This window comes from Myotis brandtii, unplaced genomic scaffold (assembly GCF_000412655.1).
Source record: "Myotis brandtii unplaced genomic scaffold, ASM41265v1 scaffold1381, whole genome shotgun sequence".
NCBI lineage: Eukaryota > Metazoa > Chordata > Mammalia > Chiroptera > Vespertilionidae > Myotis > Myotis brandtii.
The window spans coordinates 98500-119661 of NW_005354921.1; the positions used below are offsets into that span (position 1 = coordinate 98500).

Consider the following 21162-nt stretch of genomic DNA (forward strand, 5'->3'; position numbering starts at 1 on the left):
CTTAGCAGCCGACTAGTTTTTTTTTAAACTATAGTCCGGCCCTCCAGCGGTCTGAGGGACAGTGAACTGGCCCCCTGTTTAAATAGTTTGAGGACCCCTGCACTATGGAGTTTCCTCAAAAAATTAAAACCTGAACTTTCATTTGACCCAGCAATCCCACTTCTGGGAATATATCCTAAAAGCCCTCAAAACACTAATCAGAAAGAATATATACACCCCTATGTCCTTGACAGCATTATTTACAATAGCAAAGTTTTGGAAACATCTCAAGTGCCTATCAGTAGATGAATGGATAAAAAAAGCTATGGGATATTTACACTATGGAATACTATGCAGCTATAAAAAAAGGGATCTCTTACCCTTTGGGACAGCATAGATGGATTTGGAGAGTATTATGCTAAGCAATATAAGCCAGTCAGAGAAAAACAAGTATTATTTGTGGAATCTAATGAACAAAATGAATTGACCAACAAAATAAGACTCAAAGCATAGAGGCTTTGAATATACTGACATATCTCAATGTGGGTTTGGGGGGATAAGAACAGATAAACCAAACATGGACAATAGTGTAGTGAAGACTTAGAGTGTTGGGTAGGTGCTGGGAGGGGGGGGGGTGAGAACAGGGGTAAATGGGAGATATCTGTAATACTATCACCAATAAAAAATATATTTATAAAAATAAATAAATATCTTTTAGTATCAGTTTGATTTTTGAACCGTTTGACTCTATTGCCTATTTTTAAACCTTAATATACTTTTCTTAAATTTTTATTGAAATTACCAGGTGACATTGGTTAATATAATTATATAGTTTTCAAGTGACAGTTCTGTAGTACATCATCTGAATATTATATTGGGTGTTCACCACCCAAAGTCCCACCTTTACCCTCTTCTGCCTCCCCCCACACTCCTTTCCCTCTGGTAAACCTTAATTTATTTTTAATTTATCCTCTCAAACCAAACTCTTCAGGAATGAGATAAAACACTTATACTAATATTGGCTTCTTTTTGTCATGATAAAATTTCCATCAGCTTACTCTCTACACTTTTTTCCTATTCCCAATCTTCTCCCCAGCCTCATTTGGATGTTGGGGGGTCAGAAAAACACAGCAGACCTATTTCTTTTTTCAAGGATTACCACTGCAATCATAATAAATTCTTTGTAATTTAACCCTAAAAGGTGTTTTTGTTTGTTTTTATTTATTTTTATTTAAATTTTTTATTGTTGACACTATTGCAGAGATCTCCCATTTTCTCCCCTTTGCCCACCTCCACTCAGCCTTCATTGGCCATCACTCCACTATTGTCTGTCTCTCTGGGCAATGCATGTATGTTCTTTAACTAATCCCTTCACCTTCCTTTATCTGGTTCCCCTCAACCACCTCCCCTCTGACATTTGTAAGTCTGTTCAATGTATCCATGCCTCTGGTTCTATTTAGTTCATCAGTTAATTTTGTTCATTATATTCCACATATTAGTGAGATCATATGGTATTTGACTTTCTCTGACTGGCTTATTTCACTTAGCATAATAATTTCTAGGTCCAAACATGATGTTGCAAAAGTTACGCGCTCCTTCTTTTTTACAAACATGTAGTATTCTATTGTGTTCACATACCACTGCCTTTTTTTTTTTTTTTTACAGCTTTTTTATCCACTCATCTACTGCCGGGCACTCAGCCTATTTTCAGATCTGGCTATTGTAAATAACCCTACTATGAATGTAAGGGTGCATATAATCATTTTGATTGGCGATTAGGGATTGTTAGGATATATACTGAGGAGTGGGATCATTGGATCAAAAGGCGGTTCCATTTTTTATTTTTTCAGGAAACTCCATGCTGTTTTCCACAGTGGCTACATCAGTCTGTATTTCCACCAACAGTGATGAGCATTCCTTTTCTCCACATCCTCACCAACACTTGTTGTTTATTGATTTATTGATGATAGTCAGTCTGACAGGTGTGAGGTAATATCTCATTGTGGTGTTAACTTGCATTGCTCTGATGATTAGTGACACTTAGCATCCTTTCATATTTCTATTGGTCATCTGTACGTCCTCTTTGTAGAAGTGTCTATTCAAGGTCCTTGGCCCATTTTTTAATTGGATTGTTTATCTTCTTGGTGTTGAGTTGTATAAGTTCTTTATATATTTTGGAGATTAACCCGGAATCAAATGAATCATTGGCGAATATGTTTGCCCATACAATGGGTTCCCTTTTCATTTTGTTGATGGTTTCTTTTGTTCTACAGAAGCTTTTTAAAAATATATTTTTATTGAGAGGAAGGGAAAGGGAGAGAGAGATAGAAACATCAATGATGAGAGAGAACCACCAATTGGCTGCCTCCTGCACGCCTCTCATTAGGGATCTAGCCCACAACCTGGGCATGTGCCCCAACTAGGAATTGATTGAAATGTAACCTCCTGGCCCATAGGTTGATGCTCAACCACGGAGCCACACTGGTCAGGCTGTGCAAAAGCTTTTTAGTTTGATATAGTACCATTTGTTTATTTATTTTATTTTTTTAAAATGTATTTTATTGATTTTTTACAGAGAGGAAGGGAGAGGGATAGAGAGTTAGAAACATCCATGAGAGAGAAACATCGATCAGCTGCCTCCTGCACGCCCCCTACTGGGGATGTGCCCGCAACCAAGGTACATGCCCTTGACCAGAATTGAACCTGGGACTCTTCAGTCCATAGGCCGACGCTCTAGCCACTGAGCCAAACTGGTCAGGGCACCATTTGTTTATTTTTTCCTGTGTTTTTCTTGCCCTCAGAGACATATCAGCAAAAATATTGCTTTGAGAGATGTCTGAGATTTTATTCCGTTTTCTTCTAGGATTTTTATGGCTCTGTGACTTACATTTAAGTCTTTTATAGATTTTTCAGTTTATTCTTGTGTTTGGTGTAAGTTGATGGTCTAGCTTCATTTTTTGCATGTTGCTGTCCATTTTTTCTGGAAACATTTCAATCTTGTTTACCTTTACAAAGAACGAAGTCTTGGTTTTATTGATCTTTTGTATTGTTCTTTTAGTCTCCATGTCATTTAAAAGGAAAGCAATAAAAAAGAAGACACAGCCCTAACTGGTTTAGCTCAATGGATAGAGCGTCAGCCTGTGGACTGAAGGGTCCCAGGTTCAATTCCGGTCAAGGGTATGTATCTTGTTTGCGGGCACATACCCAGTAGGTGGTGTGCAGGAGGCTGTTGATCGATGTTTCTAACCCTCTATCCTTCTCCCTTCCTCTCTGTGAAAAATTAATAAAATATATTTTTTTAAAAAGAAGACACAAAAAATTATGAAAAGGTTAAAAGGAGAGAAAGATAAAGTGAAAGAAAGAAAATAAATAAAAGATAGAGTAAGAAAAAGGAGGCAAATAAGAGATATGAGAAATTCCAGGGACTCCAACATGGCGCCTGGCAGGACCAGAGTGAGGGTGAGCGTGAATGAGGAAGTGAGTGAGAGGGCGAGTATATAGATGTGCGTGCATGTGTGTGCGTATGTGTGGGAGGGGTGGGTGTCAGATTGCACACAGGAATCTCAGGGGCAGGTGATTCAGGCTCTCCTGGCTGGGGAGCCACTACTACTGCCAGAGCCACTCCCTGGACATGGCTCTGGCTTGGAGACTGTGCCATCTTAAAAGTTTTATAAGGTCCTTCTTGGGATGAGGCTGCGGGGAGCGGCAGCTGCTAGGCACCCAGCCTTGCTACCACCCAAACTTGCCGCAGCCAGTCTGAACCCATGCGCACCCCGTCCCAAACCCCGTGCATGGCCAAGGACACTGCTCGGACCTGCACGACCACCACTGACTCGACAAGACTCTCAACACTGCTGTGGATTTACCTATGGCTGTCCCTACTGTGCTGCTCTGCTCCACTGCCAGGGCTCAGAGAAAGGAACTGTGCTAAAAGCGGGGAGATGGATGTAGTCTCCTCTTCCTTGGACCTACTATAACTGAGAACCTGAGGATACTGAAGAGGCTGCATATCTGTAAGAACTCATTCTGGTGAGTAGAAAGGGGACTGGACAGTAGGACAAGGAAGGAGGGTCAATCCTGCCCACCTGAACACAGGGGAGGTGCTCTCTTTTCCTCTGGCAAAACAGCTGCTTCTGACCCAACCTGCAGTGACCTGAAGTAAGGGGGAACAGCTTAGGGCTGGAAATCTGTGCTCCTGAAGGTGGCAGTGAGGAGGAGCCAGCAAGCCATGCAGGGCTAAGGCAGTGGAAGGAGAGGAAGTGCCCGCTCACCCCCACAAGCTACTGGCACCACTCCCCACACTAGTCTGATCAAATGATCCTGGCTAACACCAGGATATCCCTGCAGAGCCCAGCTCAGTCAGGGAAGGGAGAACAGCTCAGAACAGGGACACTGCCGAAACCGGTTTGGCTCAGTGGATAGAGCGTCGGCCTGCGGACTGGGGGGTCCCGGGATCGATTCCGGTCAGGGGCGTGTATCTGGGTTGTGGGCACATCCCCAGTGGGAGATGTGCAGGAGGCAGCTGATCGATGTTTCTCTCTCATCGATGCTTCCAACTCTCTATCTCTGTCCCTTCCTCTCTGTAAAAAATCAATAAAATATATTTAAAAAAAAAAAAAAAGAAAAGAACAGAGACACTTTAGGCATGAGACTCAAGCAGACCCAGCCTCTGGGGCTAAGGAAGCCATACCCGCTGGACTACTAGGGGCTTCAACCTATAGGGCCTCAATTAGGTTGTCTAGGGCCAAAAAGGGACAGTGGTTCACATTGCCTTCCTTGCACCAGAGAAGCTCCTGGGAGGCCCAGGATAGACACACCACACCAAAAAACCAGATTCAGCAACATCAGCAAAATCCAGTGAGCTCCACAAATAACAGATTCTAAGATTTTTGAGTTTGTGAGTGTGTATGGTTTTGGTTTTAGGTGTGTGTGTGTGTGTGTGTGTGTGTGGTGTGTGTGTAGTGTCTCTTGTTTTGTTTTTGTTGTCTGTTTGTTTTCCCCTTTTTTTCTCTTTTTTTCTTGCAAAATTTTATTTTTTCTTTTGATTCTATTATCTTTTTGTCTCTATTTTTTTCTCATTTGATTTCATTTTTCTCTTCTCTATTCTTTTTCCATTTAACTTTTCCTATCTATATATTAATATATCCATTATTATGACATTTTAAATTCATTATTATTGTTTCATTTAATTTCAGTTTCCTTCTCTTTTTCATTGCTATACTAATTAATATTTTAGCTTCCTTCTTGCTCCCATATTGCCAGTTTTCTTTTTTCCCCCTTATTCTTTATATGCCTTCTAAGTCATTGGTCTCATGTATTTTAGTATTTTTTTTTAGTTTGTCTTTCCTTTGCTTTCTCTTCTTTTTTCTTCTTAGACTTTACTGTTGTTGTTTGCATAGTTTGATTTTTGTGGTGTTTTTTGTTTGGTCCTATTGTGTCTTGTTCTGTTCTGTCAGCACCTGTAATGATGAGGTGTAATGATGAGGTTGGGGCTGAGCCTCACTGTCAGTAACTCAGAAGGGAGATCCCTCTCACAAATTGAATATCACTAATCAAGTCTCAGTTAAACGAGGGGAGCCCAAATAATGCACACAAGGGGCAATCATAGAGCATCCAGCTCAGGAGATCAAATAGACCACCATTGGACCCCTCAAGACACTTTCTACATAAGGCCATCACACAAAGAATGGGAAACAGTTCTATCTAATACATAGAAACAAATACAGAGACAGCTAAAAATGGGCAAAGAAACAAACCCCAAATGAAAGAAAATGAGGGGTGTTCAGAAAAAGAACTAAATTAAATGGAGGCAAGCAACCTATCAGATGTAGAGTTCAAAGCAATGATGATAAAGACAGTTAAGAAACCTAATGCAGGTATGTGCTGCCAGACTCTGTAGGTGCGTACCCTTCTGCAGAAATAAAGATATTTGCCTTGCTGTCTGGCTCCCAAGTATGTTTTGTGTTCTACCAGGGCCCCTGATTTGGGGGGGGCTTGCTTGATTTCTAACAATTTGGGGGCTCATCTGGGATTCTGTTTGTCGCTACGGGGCCATTAGAACTGTTTCCTGGGCATACCCCACTGCCAAGTTTGCAGTGGCCTCAGTGAGGAGGAAAAGCCATTACCTACTGGCCAACTATGAGCTCGGGATCGAGAGTCAGCCAGCAACACAGGAAGGGCCCAAGCAAGCAAGAACCGCTCAGATTAAAGGGCCTCCTAGCTCAAAGCCCTCCTCTTGAGTTTCCGGTTCACGGCCACCTGACTGGGAGACTGTTTGTTCTAATCAAGACTTGGAAGACAAACAAGTTGGAACCCTCCTGGGAAAGACCACACCTTGTCTTGCTTACTGCTGTTCGGATTGTAGAATGAAGTTTGACCTATCACACACAGGTTAAAGGTGGACTACCAGCTTCTCCAGGTGGAGACACTCCAACTTGGATGGCTATACCAGGGCATAGCCCCTTGAAATTAACAAAAAAAACCTGTGAGTTGTCTTAATAACCATCATGTACTGGGTTCTCTGGAAAATTGCAGGGCTCACAATGTGGGCTGAGGAAATGTGTACAATCCAGATCATGCTTACCCCGTTAAGTTTTGATTAATGTAATCAAGGGAGATAATCCCATAATCGTTCAATTTGATGCCTGCCAAATTATATTATGTGGAGATCTAAACCATTGTAGGCAGCTACAGGCCTACTCCATTTACATGTGTCCTGATACTTCACTGGGAGCGAATGGTGTATCCCCTTATCCTACCTGGAATGATGTATGGTAGATCATCCAATACCAGAGCTGGATGGCTATACCCCGACCAGCAGATGAAAAGTTGTCACCTAAAGGCTAGAATCATCTGTATAGAGGTACTCCTCCCAATGCTTACCAGAATTTACAGTGTAATCCCTTGCTCTTAACTATAGATAACTTGAATGACTTGGATATTTCAGCCTTTAGGCCAAGAGATTGGCTAGGACTAGGTTTAGGAAGAGATGTCACAGGATAAGATCCCCTAGGAAGGTTTGCCCTGAGACTGGTAGCCCCACCCAAGGAAATTGACACTGCCACCATCATGAAAATAGATAAGGAAATGAATGCCTGGGTGGAATGGATTAAATATTCTGTATGTGCCCTAAATAAAAGTGACTGTTACACTCCCATGGCAGGAAGGCTAGAGTCTCAAGTGGTCCCATTTCCATTCAGATGGACTTCAGACAGTAACGGGATGAAATGTATGCTTGCCCTGTATCAGGAGGAAACTGCCTGGGGAAATGCTTCCTGTAAGACTCTCTCCCTGTTGTTCCCATCCAACAGAGGTAAAAAGCAAGGATCCCCAAAATGATCCGACCCTCGTCCCCTGATGTAAACTATACCTCCCGCGTCTCACTGTGGGAGAGACAGTACTCGGAGTTTATGGTAAACGGCTGAGTATCCTCAGAAGCCAATCATTCTGTGCTGTCGATACCCCGTGCTGATGTCTGGTGGTATTGTGGGGGACCATAAATTGTGGCCTTGCCCAGCAATTGCAGTGGAACTTGCACTCTGATGCAATTGGCTATCCCTTTCACTTTGGCATATTGTAAACCTTTTTCAATGGACAGACAGAAGAGAGGGAGTCCAGGGGGCTCCTTTGATCCCCTTCTTTAAACAGATTCCATTGGGGTTTCAAGCGGAGTGCCAAATAAGTTTCAGATTGCTGCAGGATTTGAATCTATCGTTTTCTGGTGGTCTACTATAAACAAGAATGTGGATTGGATTATCCTATATAATAAAAGGATAATATGAAAATTGACCCTAACAGTGGAACAACCAGAACGACCACTCGACCAGTCACTATGAGGTGCACTGACTACCTCTCGGTCCCTTTCCCTGGCTGGCAGGCTCCAATCACCAATGGCAAGTGGGGAACTGGGGGTGGGTGGCGGGGGAAGCGGGTGGCACCAGGCCAAGGCCCCAGCCCCGCCAGTCACCCCACACACAGAGGGCAACCCATGGTGGGGGTAAGGCCAGTGAGCAGGCGGGAACGGCCAAACTCTCGGTCCCTTCCCCCGGCCATCAGGCTCCGATCGCCAATGGCAAGTGGGGAACTGGGGTTGGTGGCAGCGGGGGGTGGGGCCAGTGAGCAGGTAGAACAGCTGACCTCTCAGTTCCTCCCCCTGGCTGTCAGGCTCCTATCGGAGAACTGGGGTGGGTGATGGCAGCGGGTTAGGAGTTACAGTGATGGGATGTTACATCATCCCATGTATGAGAGGTCTTATCCAAGTGTTAATTGAAACTGTATTGACCAAACAGCAAAATAATCTTCTCCTAGACACTGCAGAGCAGGAAAGTCAATAATGTTAGCCGACTTTGAAGAGTTAAATAAGAAAAGGGGGGAATTGTGAGAATAAACAAGAAATCTATTCTGTCAAAGGGAGTTTAGGCAACTGCCATTTTGGCTCGAGTGACTTGGCAGCCACCATTTTGGCTCACACGACTTGCAATTCCCCTGCGGGCCACCATTGTGAAATGGAAAAGGTCAACTCCTTCCTTTAAATTAGCCAATCACGCAAGAGTGTGAGCCTAAGCTCTTCCAATCAAGAGTGAAGAACAGATCACGTGCATCAGGCATAAAAGCCTGAGCGGAATGCCTGTTCAGTGTACATGCTGCCAGACTCTGTGTTGGTATGTACCCTTTTGCAGAAGTAAAGATATTTGCCTTGCAAAAAAAGGTAATGGACACCATAAACAAGAACCAGACAGGAATGAAGAATAATATGTCTGACATTAAGAACACACTGGAAGAAATTAAATGTAGATTGGCTGAAGCAGAGGACTGAGTCAGTGATTTGGAAGTCAATATAGAAATAAATACCCAATTAGAGTAACAAATAGAAAAATAATTAAAAAGCAGGATAGCTTAAGGGAGCTCTGGGAAAACACAAATGCAACATCTGCATCATAGGAATATGAGAAGGGAAAGAATGTGAGCAAGGAACAGAGAACCTGTTTGAAGAAATAGTGACAGAAAACTTCCCCAACCTGATGAAGGAAAAAGTCACACAAATTCAGGAGGCACAGGGACTCCCAATCAAGATGAACCAAAGGAACCCAGCCAGCGTGACAAAGCGGTTAAGCATTGACCTATGAACCAGGAGGTAATGGCTCAATTTCTGATCAGGGACAATGCCTGGGTTGCAGGCTTGATCCCAATGAGGGGTGTGCAAGAGGGAGCCAATCAATGATTTTCTCTCATCATTAATGTTTCTGTCTCTCTCTCCCTCTCCCTTCCTCTCTCTGAAATCAATAAAAGTATTTTTAATGGCAAATGTTAAAGACAAAGGAAGAATCTTAAAGGCAGCAAGAGTGAGACAGAAAATTACCTAAAGAGGAGTTCCCATTTAAATGTCATCAGACTTCTCAATAGAAACACTTAAGGCCAAAAGAGAATGGCATGAAGTATTCAAAGTAATGAAAAGCAAAGGCCTGAAGCCAAGACTACTCTGTCCACATAGGCTATCATTTAAAATTGAAGGTGAAATAAAAAGCTTTCCATACAAAAGAAAAGCTTAAAGGAGTACATTACCACCAAATCAGCAATGCAAGAAATGTTCATGGGACTGCTTTAGGAAGAAGAAAAGGAGAGAGAGAATAATAGGCATAAAGAAAATTAAAATGGCAATAAGTAAATATCTGACAATAATAACCTTAAATGTAAATGGATTAAATGCTTCAAAAGACACAGGGTGACTGAATGGATAAGAAAACATGACCCAAATATATACTGTATATATGAGCCACCTCAAAACAACAGTAACACAAACTGTAAGTGAAAGGATGGAAAAAATATTCCACACAAATGGAAAGGAAAAAAAAGCTGGGGTAGCAATACTGATATCTGACAAATAGACTTCAAAACAAATGGGAATCAAAACAACAACACAAACTGTAAGTGAAAGGATGGAAAAAATATTCCACACAAATGGAAAGGAAAAAAAAGCTGGGGTAGCAATACTGATATCTGACAAATAGACTTCAAAACAAATGGGAATGATTCAGCAAGAGAATATAAACCTTGTAAGCATATTCACCCAATACAGGAGCACCCAAATATATGAAAAAAATCTTGATGGACTTTAAGGGAGACATCAACAGCCATATAGTCATAGTAGGGGACTTTAACACCCACTGACATTACTGGATAGATCTTCCAGACAAAAAAATGAACAAAGAAACAGAGGCCTTAAATGACACACTAGATCAGATGGATCTGATATTTACAAAACATTTCACACCAAAACAACAAAATATACACTCTTCTGAATGCATCTTCTCAGATCAAATGGCATGAAGTTAGAAATCAACTACAATAAAAAAAATCAAAAACGCTCAAATACATGGAGGCTAAATAGCATGTTATTAAGCAATGAATGGGTTACCAATGAGATCAAGCAAGAAATTTAAAACTTCGTGGAAACAAATGAAAATGAACACACAACCACCCAATACCTATGGGACACAGCGAAAGCAGTCCTGAGAGGGAAGTTCATGTCATTACAAGCCTACTCCAAGAAACAAGAAAAAGCACCCATAAACTATCTAATCCTACAACTAAACACATTGGAAAAAGAAGAGTAAGACATGCCCAGAGGAAATAGAAGGAAGGACATAATAAATATCAGAATGGAAGTAAATAACATTGAGACTAAAAAACAGTCAAAATATCAATAAATCCAATAGCTGATTCTTTGAAAATATAAACAAGATTGGTTGTGCCAAGCCAGCACAGCCATGGGTGAACCTGAGAGGGAGCGGTGAAGGATTTAGAAAAGACAGATAAGAGAAAAACACTGGGTCTGGGTGAGACGCTGCTCTCTGACACAGGTTCAGACCATAAGGTCAAGCTTACAGCTATAGCCTTTGGCTATAATTTTACTGGGACTTGCACATGGCTTTGCCACAAGAAGATCGTGCCCTCTCATTAGTCCCAGGCTTGAACCTGTCCAAACGCTGTAGCCACTCTCCACATCTCCCCATTTTTTCTGTTTTTAAACATTTCCATTTACATCATCAAACGCTCTGGGCAAATTAGGCAGCATAACCAAAACTCTGGCTATTAACAAAACAATAAACACAGTAATGTAATGTAATGCAGCAACAAGAGAGAAAAAAACTCTGGCTATTAATAAAACAGCAAGAATAAGAGAAACCAAACTACAGACATGTTAACATTTTCAGGATATCTTACTCAGAGTCCTCAGATTTGGCGGCACAAGACTTTACAGAAAACTGGCAGCTCGCCGACGCTAGCATAGTCAGAAACATAGCTTCCACTTCTTGCTTTTTTAACATCTGCTGGGCCTCAGTTGCTAGCTTCTTCAGCTGAATCCATGTTGGCACCTCGATCCCTTGTGTGTAGTCTTCATTATGTTCTTCTGAGCCACAACTTTCAGTCTTTTGAATGGAGGAACAAAGAGCTTCTCTGGGTCCATTGCGGTGATGCACATAATGCTCTGGCACCCAAATTGGCCACACTGCTCCCTCTAGAAAGATACAAACATCCTCTTCCCCATATCATTACTGGATCTGGCAAAACCATTGTCTGGTTTGTGCATCCTTCCACCAGGCCAACTCGGCAGAGGCTATTGCACTGGAGGTCCGATGCCCTTTGGCTGCCGTACAACCCTCTGCAACATAATTCAAAAGATTTAACACATAACATCCATCTCCCCCTTTTTGTTTTTGTGTCACCTCAGGGCCCTTGAGATGTCACAAAGCTGTCTCTCAGTTAACTTCCCAAAACACCACACCTGGAAAAGCTGTCAAACATATCCAATTCAAAAATTTTTTTCTTTTTCTTCTCCTCCCGCCTTGCCCCAGGCGGGGAAAACAATGGCCTGTTAACTGAACCCACAAAACCCCATGAGGTCCAGTGCCCATGAGCAAACAAATTACCTGTACTGTCCTCTACTTCTAGTCTTACACTTAATCTGTATCTTATTTTCTATCTTCTACTTAATCTATATCTTATTTTCTATCTTCTACTTTACTATTTAATTTATCTTCGATTTTTCTACTTAATCTGTATCTTTTCTATCTTTTTATCTTATTTTCTACTTTATTCTATTTTCTACTATTTATTTTCTAATGCTTATTTTCTACCACTTATTTTCTACCACTTATTTTCTCTACCGCTTATTTTCTCTACCGCTTATTCTCTACCACTTATTTTCTCTACTGCTTATTTGCTACCGCTTATTTCTATCACTTATTTTCTCTACTGCTTATTTTCTCTATTTCTTATCTTCGCTACCAGGACTTCCATTTTTTGCTTTACAGTTCCTAACAAAACTTAAGAAATTTAAAAAATATTTCAGTAAGCATTGTCTTAGGGATCCCCTTCCTGAGATCCTGAATTTCCTGTTTTACACCCAGCAACTACCAAACCTCACTCCCTACCTTACTTTTGCTTTCTGCACTTACTTTTGTTTTCTGCGCGCGCGCACGCGCTTCACTGGAGCCTCCTTTCACCTTCCAATTGTAGTTCCCCCGTGTTCAGGCCCCACGTAGGGCGCCATATGTGCCGAGCAGGCACGGCCATGGGTAAACCTGAGAGGGGGCGGTGAAGGATTTAGAAAAGACAGAGCAGAGAAAAAAGCTGGGTCTGGGTGGGACACTGCTCTCTGATGGAGAGACAGCACCATGGCCTGCAAGCCAAGTCTTTATTTTATAGCCATTTTCCATGAGGCAAAGTAAGGGCGTGGTTACAACATTCTTGTGGGTTTCAAGTCTACTCAATTACATGCACCTGATCAAGCTTTGCTTACTTGCTGCACCTCCCACAGCCCGTATCACTCAGCCACGTGGGACCACAGGTGTGGACCATAAGGTCAAGCTTACAACTCTAGCCTTTGGCTATAATTGTCCTGGGACTTGCACATGGCTTTGCTACGAGAGGATCATGCCCTCTCATTAGTCCCAGGCTGGAACATGTCCAAACGTTTTAGCTGCTCTCCACAATTGGTGAACCCCTAGCCAGACTCATCGAGACATGAGAGAGTACCCAAATAAATAAAATCAGAAACCAAAGGGGTGAAGTAACTACTGACACCACAGAAATACGAAAGATTGTAATCAAATGCTATGAACAACTATATGCCAACAAACTGAATAACCTGGGTGAAATGGACAAATTCCTAGAAACATACAATCTTCCAAAACTCAATCAAGAAGAATCAGAAAATATGAGTAGGCCAATAATAACTGATGAAAATGAAGCAGTAATTTAAAAACTCCCGACAAACAGAAGTCCTGGACTGGATGGATTTACAGGAGAGTTTTACCAAACACTCAAAGAAGAACTAACACCTATCTTCCTCAAACTATTCCAAAATATTCAAGAAGAAGGAACACTTCCAAACTCTTTTTACAAAACTAGATAAATACACTACAAAGAAAGAAAATTACAGGCCAATATCATGAATTAAAATAGAATCTAAAATCCTCAACAAAATATCCTTAAGCAAATCAGATCCAGCAATATAGGAAAAACACCATACACTATTATGAAGCAGGTTTTATTCTGGGGATGCAAGGCTGGAACAATACTTGCAAATCAATAAACCTGATACATCACACACACAAAATTAAAGATAAAAATCACATGATCATATCAACAGATGCAGAAAAAGCATTTGATGAATCCAGAACCCCTTTTTGATAAAAACTCTCAGCAAAGTGGGAATAGAGGTATCATACCTCAACATAACAAAGGCCATATATGACAAACTTACAGCCAACAACATACTCAATGAGCAAAACCTAAAAGTGTTTCCCTTAAGAACAGAAACAAGATAAGGATGTCCACTTTCACTACTCTTACTCAACATAGTACTGGAAGGTCTAGTCAGGGTGATCAGACAAGAAGAAATAAAAGGCATCCAAATTGGAAAGGAGGAAATAAAACTGACATTTTTCATAGATGACATGATATTGTATATGGAAAACTCTAAAGACTCCCCCGGCAAACTATTAGACATAATAAATGAATTCGACAATGTAGCAGGATACAAAATCAGCATCCAGAAATTGATGGCACTTTTATACATCAACAATGAACTTTCATAAAGAGAAACTAGACATCCAGCTTCTCTCTCCTCAGATCCCAAGCTGTAAGGGAGTAGCATGAGTGGCCACCTCTTCAGAAACATGGCATCCTTTTCCCTTGCACCTGTCAACATCTTCAAGGCTGCTTCTGATGAAGAGAGAGCAGAGACAGCTTGTCTGTTTTTCTTTATTGGTGCCATCACTATTGGAGACTTGTAAAGAGCACCTTGAGACCCAAAGGCATGGACAAAATTATGTTAAGCAGTGGACAAGATGTCTCTCTTATGATGACCAATGATGGTGCAACTATTCTAAAAAGCATTGGTGTTGATAATCCAGCAGCTAAAGTTTTAGTTGACTTGTCAAGGATTTGGGATGATGAAGTTGGTGATGGCATTACCTCTGTTACTGTTTTATCAGAATTCCTAAGGGAAGCAGAGTCTTTAATTTCTAAAAAGGTTCATCCTCAGACCATCATTGCCGGTTGGAGAGAAGTCACAAAGGAACAAGGAAGGCTCTGTTGAATTCTGCAGTTGACCGTGGTTCTGATGAAGGTAAATTCCACCAAGATTTAATGAACATTTTAGGAACAATATTATCTTCAAAACTTCTTACTTATCACAAAGATCACTTTGCTAAGTTATCTGTCAAAGCTGTTCTCAGATTGAAAGGTTCTGGTGATCTGGAGGCAATTCATGTCATCAAGAAGCTAGGAAGAAATCTGGTGGATTCCTAATTAGATGAAGGCTTTCTGTTGGATAAAAAAAAATTGGAGTAGCCCTGACCGGTTTTGCTCAGTGGATAGAGCGTTGGCCTGGGGACTGAAGGGTCCCAGGTTCGATTCTGGTCAAGGGCATGTACCTTGGTTGCGGGCACATCCCCAGCGGGGAGTGTGCAGGAGGCAGCTGATCGATGTTTCTCTCTCATCGATCTTTCTAACTCTCTATCTCTCTCCCGTCCTCTCTGTAAAAAAATCAATAAAAATATTTTTTAAAAATTGGAGTAAATCAACCAAAGTGAATTGAAATGCTAAAATTCTTATTGCAAATACTGGTATAGATACAGACAAAATAAAGATATTTGATTCCCATGTAAGAGTTGATTCTACAGCAAAGGTTCCTGAAATAGAAAAAGCAGAAAAGGAAAAATTGAAGGAGAAAATTGAATGTATTCTTAAGCATGGGATAAGTTGCTTTATTAACAGGCAGTTAATTTATAATTATCCTGAGCAGCTTTTTGGTGCTGCTGACTATTGAACATGCAGATTTTGCAGGTGTATAACGCCTGGCTCTTGTCACAGTGGTGAAATTGCCTCTACCTTTGACCACCCAGAACTTGTGAAGCTTGGAAGTTGCAAGCTTATTGAGGAAGTCATGATTGGAGAAGACACGCTCATTCACTTTTCTGGGGTAGCCCTTGGTGAGGCTTGCACTATTGTTCTTCTTGGTGCCACTCAACAAATTTTAGATGAAGCAGAAAGATCTTTGCATGATGCTCTAGAAAGAAGAACAAAGTAGGGATCTCAATACCATATATCAAGATTATTACAAAGCCACTGTTCTCAAAACGGCCTGGTACTGGCACAACAACAGACATATAGACTAATGGAATAGAATAGAGAACCCAGAAATCTACCCAAACCACTATGCTCAATATTTGACAAAGGAGGCTTGCCAATATACAATGGAGTCAGGACAGTCTCTCCAATAAATGGTGCTGGGAAATTTGGTCAGACACATGCAAAAAAAAAAAACAACACAAAAATAAATTCAAAATGGATAAAGGACTTAAACATAAGACTGGAAACCATAAAAATACTAGATTAATCCACAGGCAGCAAGATCTGAGATATATGCTGAAGAAATATCTTCACCAACATAGCTCATAGGGTAGGGGTGGGCAACCCCTGGCACACGTGCCAAATATGGCACGCCAGTAACTTTTGCTAGCACTCGAAATCCTCTCTTATAATCTTCCATTTTCAATTTTTTTGAACATTTGAATGACTTAAATGAATTACAAGGAACTGGCAAGACACTTGATGTTATGTTTGGTTACATAAAGGCTTTTGAAAAGAAACTGGAAGTTTTTAATAGGGATGCGGATGGAGAGAGATTTAAATATTTCCCAAACCTCAAGAGGCACATCAGAGACCTCCCAAAAGATGACAGAACAGACTGTCAAAGCCTTCAAAAGCTGTTTTTAAACATCATTGAGTCAACTATTGAGTAGTTCTTCTCAAGATTTGTGAAATTCAGAGAACTGGAAGAGACAGCAAAATTCATGAGGTTTCCAGACAGCATGAAACTGGAGGAACTAAACTTACAAATGTTTTCATGGATACCACCTAGGGCAGAGGTGGGCAACCCCTGGCACGTGTGCCAAACATGGCACGCCAGTAACTTTTGCCAGCACGAGAAACCCTCTCTTATAATCTTCCATTTACAATTTTTTTCTTAATATCGACTTTTTTATTTTTCAGATAAATTCAGTGTAGGTGCATCTTAGATAAATAAATAATTTTACATAACAAGTTATCTTAAAGACCATAGACATGGATTGACGAGAGAGGGGAAGAGCAATTTCTATGCCTCTGCCTTAACTCTCCCTGCCTTCCTAGATCCGACCAGTGTTTTGGTTTCATCCACATACGCTTGTGAATCTTTGTTCTCAGTGATGAATTTTGTTAAGTCTCATAATAGGAGTAGCCTGGCTGATGAAAGTAGTAGCTCGTGCATATTTCTGAAGGTCACGAAATATAAACCTGATGTAAAATCTCTGTCATCAGTGATGCAGCAGCAAAAGTCCCACTGATAATATCAAACGGAGTCATAAAGTTTTCTGTCGGACTATCAGTGTACATGTATACATTAAAAAATAAATGTATTTTTCATTATCATATACTGTGTTTTTGTCGCTCAAATGAATTTTATTATTTCTTCAAGGTTCTTCACATACGTACACCTTAAGAGATATCAAGTAGAGGTAACATGATCTCAAAAAATTAGGGTTGGCACGCAAAAGAATTTTGAGTCAGAGATTTTGCTGGTTTTGGCACGCACTCACAAAAAGGTTGCCCACCCCTGTCCTAGGGCAATGGAACCTAAAGGGGAAATAAACAAATGGCATTACGTCAAAATAAAAAGCTTCTGCACCTCAAAAGAAACCATCAACAAAACAACAAGAAAACCCAGAGCATGGGAGAACATATTTGCCAACAATATCAACGATAAGGGCTTAATCTCCAACATTTACAGGGAACTCATGCAACTTAACAAAAGTTAGACAAACAACCCAATCAAAAAATGGGCAATGGATCTAAATAGATACTTTTTGAAAGAAGAAATAAGGAAGGCCAAGAGACATATGAAAACATGCTCACAGTCACTAATCACCCAAGAGATGCAAATTAAAACGACAATGTGGTACCATCTCACACCTGTCAGAATGGCTATCATCAACAAATCCACAAACGACAAGTGCTGGTGAGGATGTGGAGAAAACGGAACCTTCGTGCACTGCTGGTAGGAATGCAGACTCGTGCAGCCACCGTGGAAAACAGTATGGAGTTTCCTCAAAAAACTAAAAATGGAATTTCCATTTGACCCAGTGATCCCACTTCTAGGAATATGTCCCAAGAAACCAGAAATGTCCATTAGAAAGGATATATGCACCTCTATGTTCATAGCAGCACAATTTACAATAGCTAAGATTTCAAATCAACCTAAGTGCCCATTAAGAGATGAGTGGATTAAAAAACTTTGCACATCTATGCAATGGAACACTCTCTTGCAGTAAAAAGGAAGGAAATCCTACCATTTGCAACAGCATGGATGGAGCTGGAGAGCATTATGCTAAGTGAAATAAGTCAGTCAGAGAAAGAGAAATATCACATGATGTCACTCATTTGTGGACTATAATGAACAACATAAACCGATGAACAAAAACAGATGTAGAGACAGAGAAGCATCGATCAGATGCTCACACCTTAGAGGGAAGGTAGGGTAAGGTGGGGGTGAGGGGGAGAAATCAACCAAAGGACTTGTGTGCATGCATATATGTATAAGGGATTGTCACAGACAACAGGGAGTGAGGGTGAGGGCAAGACTGGGAGGATGAGTGGACAATGGGGGGATAAAGACACATTTGTAATACCTTAATCAAAAAACAAAAACAAAACAATGATTGGGTTACCAAAGAGATCAGAGAAGAAATAAAAAGCATTCTGGAAACAAATGACAATGAAAATACAACAACCCAAAATCTATGGGACACAGTGAAAGCAGTCCTGAGAAGGAAGTTCATAGCTCTACAGGCCTACTTCAATACCAAGAAAACCTGGTAACAAATTATCTAACCCTACAACTTAAAGTATTAGAAAGAGAGCAACAAGAAAAGCTCAGAGTAAGCAGAAGGAAGAAAATAATAAAGATCAGAGTGAAAATGAACGACATGGAGACCAAAAAATAAATAAAAATTCAAAAGATTAATAAAACCAAGAGCTGGTTCTTTGATAGGATAAACAAGATTGATGAACCTCTAGTCAGGCTCACCAAAAAACAAAAAGAGAGGACCCAAATGAACAAAATCAGAAATTAAAGAGGTGAAGTCAGATCTGACCCCACAGACATAGAAAGGATTGTAAGAAAATACTACAAACAACTCTACTCCAACAAAGTGGGCAACGTAGACAAAATGGACATATTCATAGAAAAATACAGTCCTCCAAAACTCAAACAGGAAGAATCAAAAAAATAGGCTGATAACTACCAATGAAATTGAAGCAGTAATCAAAAACTTCCATAATACAAAAGCCCAGGTCCGGACAACTTCACAGGGGAATTTTACCAAACATTCAAAGAAGAACAAAAACCTATCCGCCTCAAACTATTCTAAAAACTTTAAGAGGAAGGTACACTTCCAAGCTCTTTCTATGAGGCCAGCATTACCCTAATCCCAAAACCAGTTAAAGACACTACAAAGAATGAGAATTACAGACCAATATCTCAGATGAATATAGAAGCTAAAATCCTCAACAGAATTCTAGCAAATCAGATCCGCAATATATCAGAAAGATCATACCCCATGACCAAGTAGCATTCATTCTGGGGATGCAAGGCTGGTATAATAGCCACAAATCAATAAATGTTATACATCCCATAAACAAATTGAGAGGCAAAAATTACATAATCATATCAATTGATGCAGAAAAAAAGCATTCGACAAAATCCAATACCCTTTCTTGATAAAAACTCTCAGCAATGTGGGAATAGATACCTCAACATAATAAAAGCCATATATGACAAACCCACAGCCAACATCATACTCAATGGACAAAATCTAAAGTGGGAATAGATACCTCAACATAATAAAAGCCATATATGACAAACCCACAGCCAACATCATACTCAATGGACAAAATCGAAAACCATTTCCCCTAAAAATAGGAATAAGATAGGGTAGCCCACTTTCACCACTCCTGTTCAATATAGTACTGGAAGTGCTGGCCATAGCAGTCAGACAAGAAGAAGAAATAAAGGCATCCAAATTGGAAAGGAGGAAGTAAAACTGTCATTAAAAAGTTTCTGCACAGCAAAAGAAGACATCAACAAAAGAACAAGAGAGCCCACTACATGGGAGAACATATTTGCCAATGTTATCACCAATAAGGGTTTAATCTCCAACATTTACAGGGAACTCATACAACTTGACAAAACGAAGATAACAACCCAATCAAAAAATGGGCAAAGGATCTAAATAGGTACTTTTTGAAAGAGGACATACAGAAGGCCAATAGACATATGAAAACATGCTCAAAGTCACGAATCACCTGAGATATGCAAATAAAAATGACAATGAGGTACCATATCACATCTGTCAGAATCGCTATCATCAGCAAATCAACAAACAAGTGCTGGAGAGGATGTGGAGAAAAAGGAACCCTCTTGCACTACTGGTGGGAATGCAGACTGCTGCAGCCACTGTGGAAAACTGTATGGAGTTTCCTCAAAAAATTAAAAATGGAACTTCCATTTGACCCAGTAATCCTACTTCTAGGAATATATCCCAAGAAATCAGAAATTCCAATCAGAAAGTATATATGCCCCCTTATGGTCATAGCAGCACAATTTACAATAGCTAAGATTTGGAAACAGCCTCAGTGCCTATCAGCAGATGAGTGGATTAAAAAATGGTGGTACATGTACACCAAGCATGTCAAACTGAAAGGCTAACATGGGCCAAATAAACAAGGTTTAAGTTTATGTGGGTTGCAAAAAAACAAAAGCTTCAATTTTCATAAAAACGTAGGTTTATTTCAATAGAAACATGCTGAATACCAAGGGCTGAAATAAAGCAAAAATCATTAACGTAAAATAATAGAACATTTAAATAAAATTAATATTTTTTCTTGAACATTAACTTATCAGACACTGATTAACTGCACAAATTATCACACGTAACACAAATAGACCCTTTTTTCTTGTTCTCTAAAAGTGAAATATTTCCTGTTCTGCACACCAAACAAGACTAATGATATGACAATCAACTGCTAAAATATTCGCTGCTAGTGTTAGTGGAGAAAAATGGTGCCCCCGCACGTAAGGCGCGTAAGGGAAATGAATGCAATACAATTATAGTAATCAGTCATTAGCAAAGGTTGTAGTTCATTTTTAATAATTATGTATAACAGGATATTGTAAAAATTAAGCTATGAAATTTTTATTAAAACGTTTCTTACATACCGTTATACTGGCTGGGCCACAAAATTATTTGTTGTGGGTCGCATGCTGCCAGCTGGCCGCAAGTTTGACATGCTTGATCTACACAATGGAATACTACACTGCTGTAAAAAAGTAGGAACTTTTACCATTTGCAACAGCATGGATGGACCTAGAGAGCATTATGGTAAGTGAAATAAGCTTGTCGGATAAAGGTAAATATCACATGATCTCACTCATTTGTGGAATATACTGAACAACATAAACTGATGAACAAAAACAGATCCAGAGACATAGAAGCATCAAACAGATTGTCCAACCTCAGAGGGAAGGCTGGGGGTGGAGGGTAAGAGATCAACCAAAGGACTTGTATGCATGCATAT

General features: G+C 40.3%; 1 protein-coding gene and 1 pseudogene across 4 annotated transcripts in view; both read left to right on the forward strand.

Moving 5' to 3' along the window:
• The window catches only part of CHIC1 (cysteine-rich hydrophobic domain 1), a 158310-nt gene that overhangs the window by 29256 nt on the left and 107892 nt on the right, over positions 1 to 21162 (forward strand). The window lies entirely within an intron of this gene.
• On the forward strand, positions 14045 to 15577 carry LOC102248694 (annotated as a pseudogene).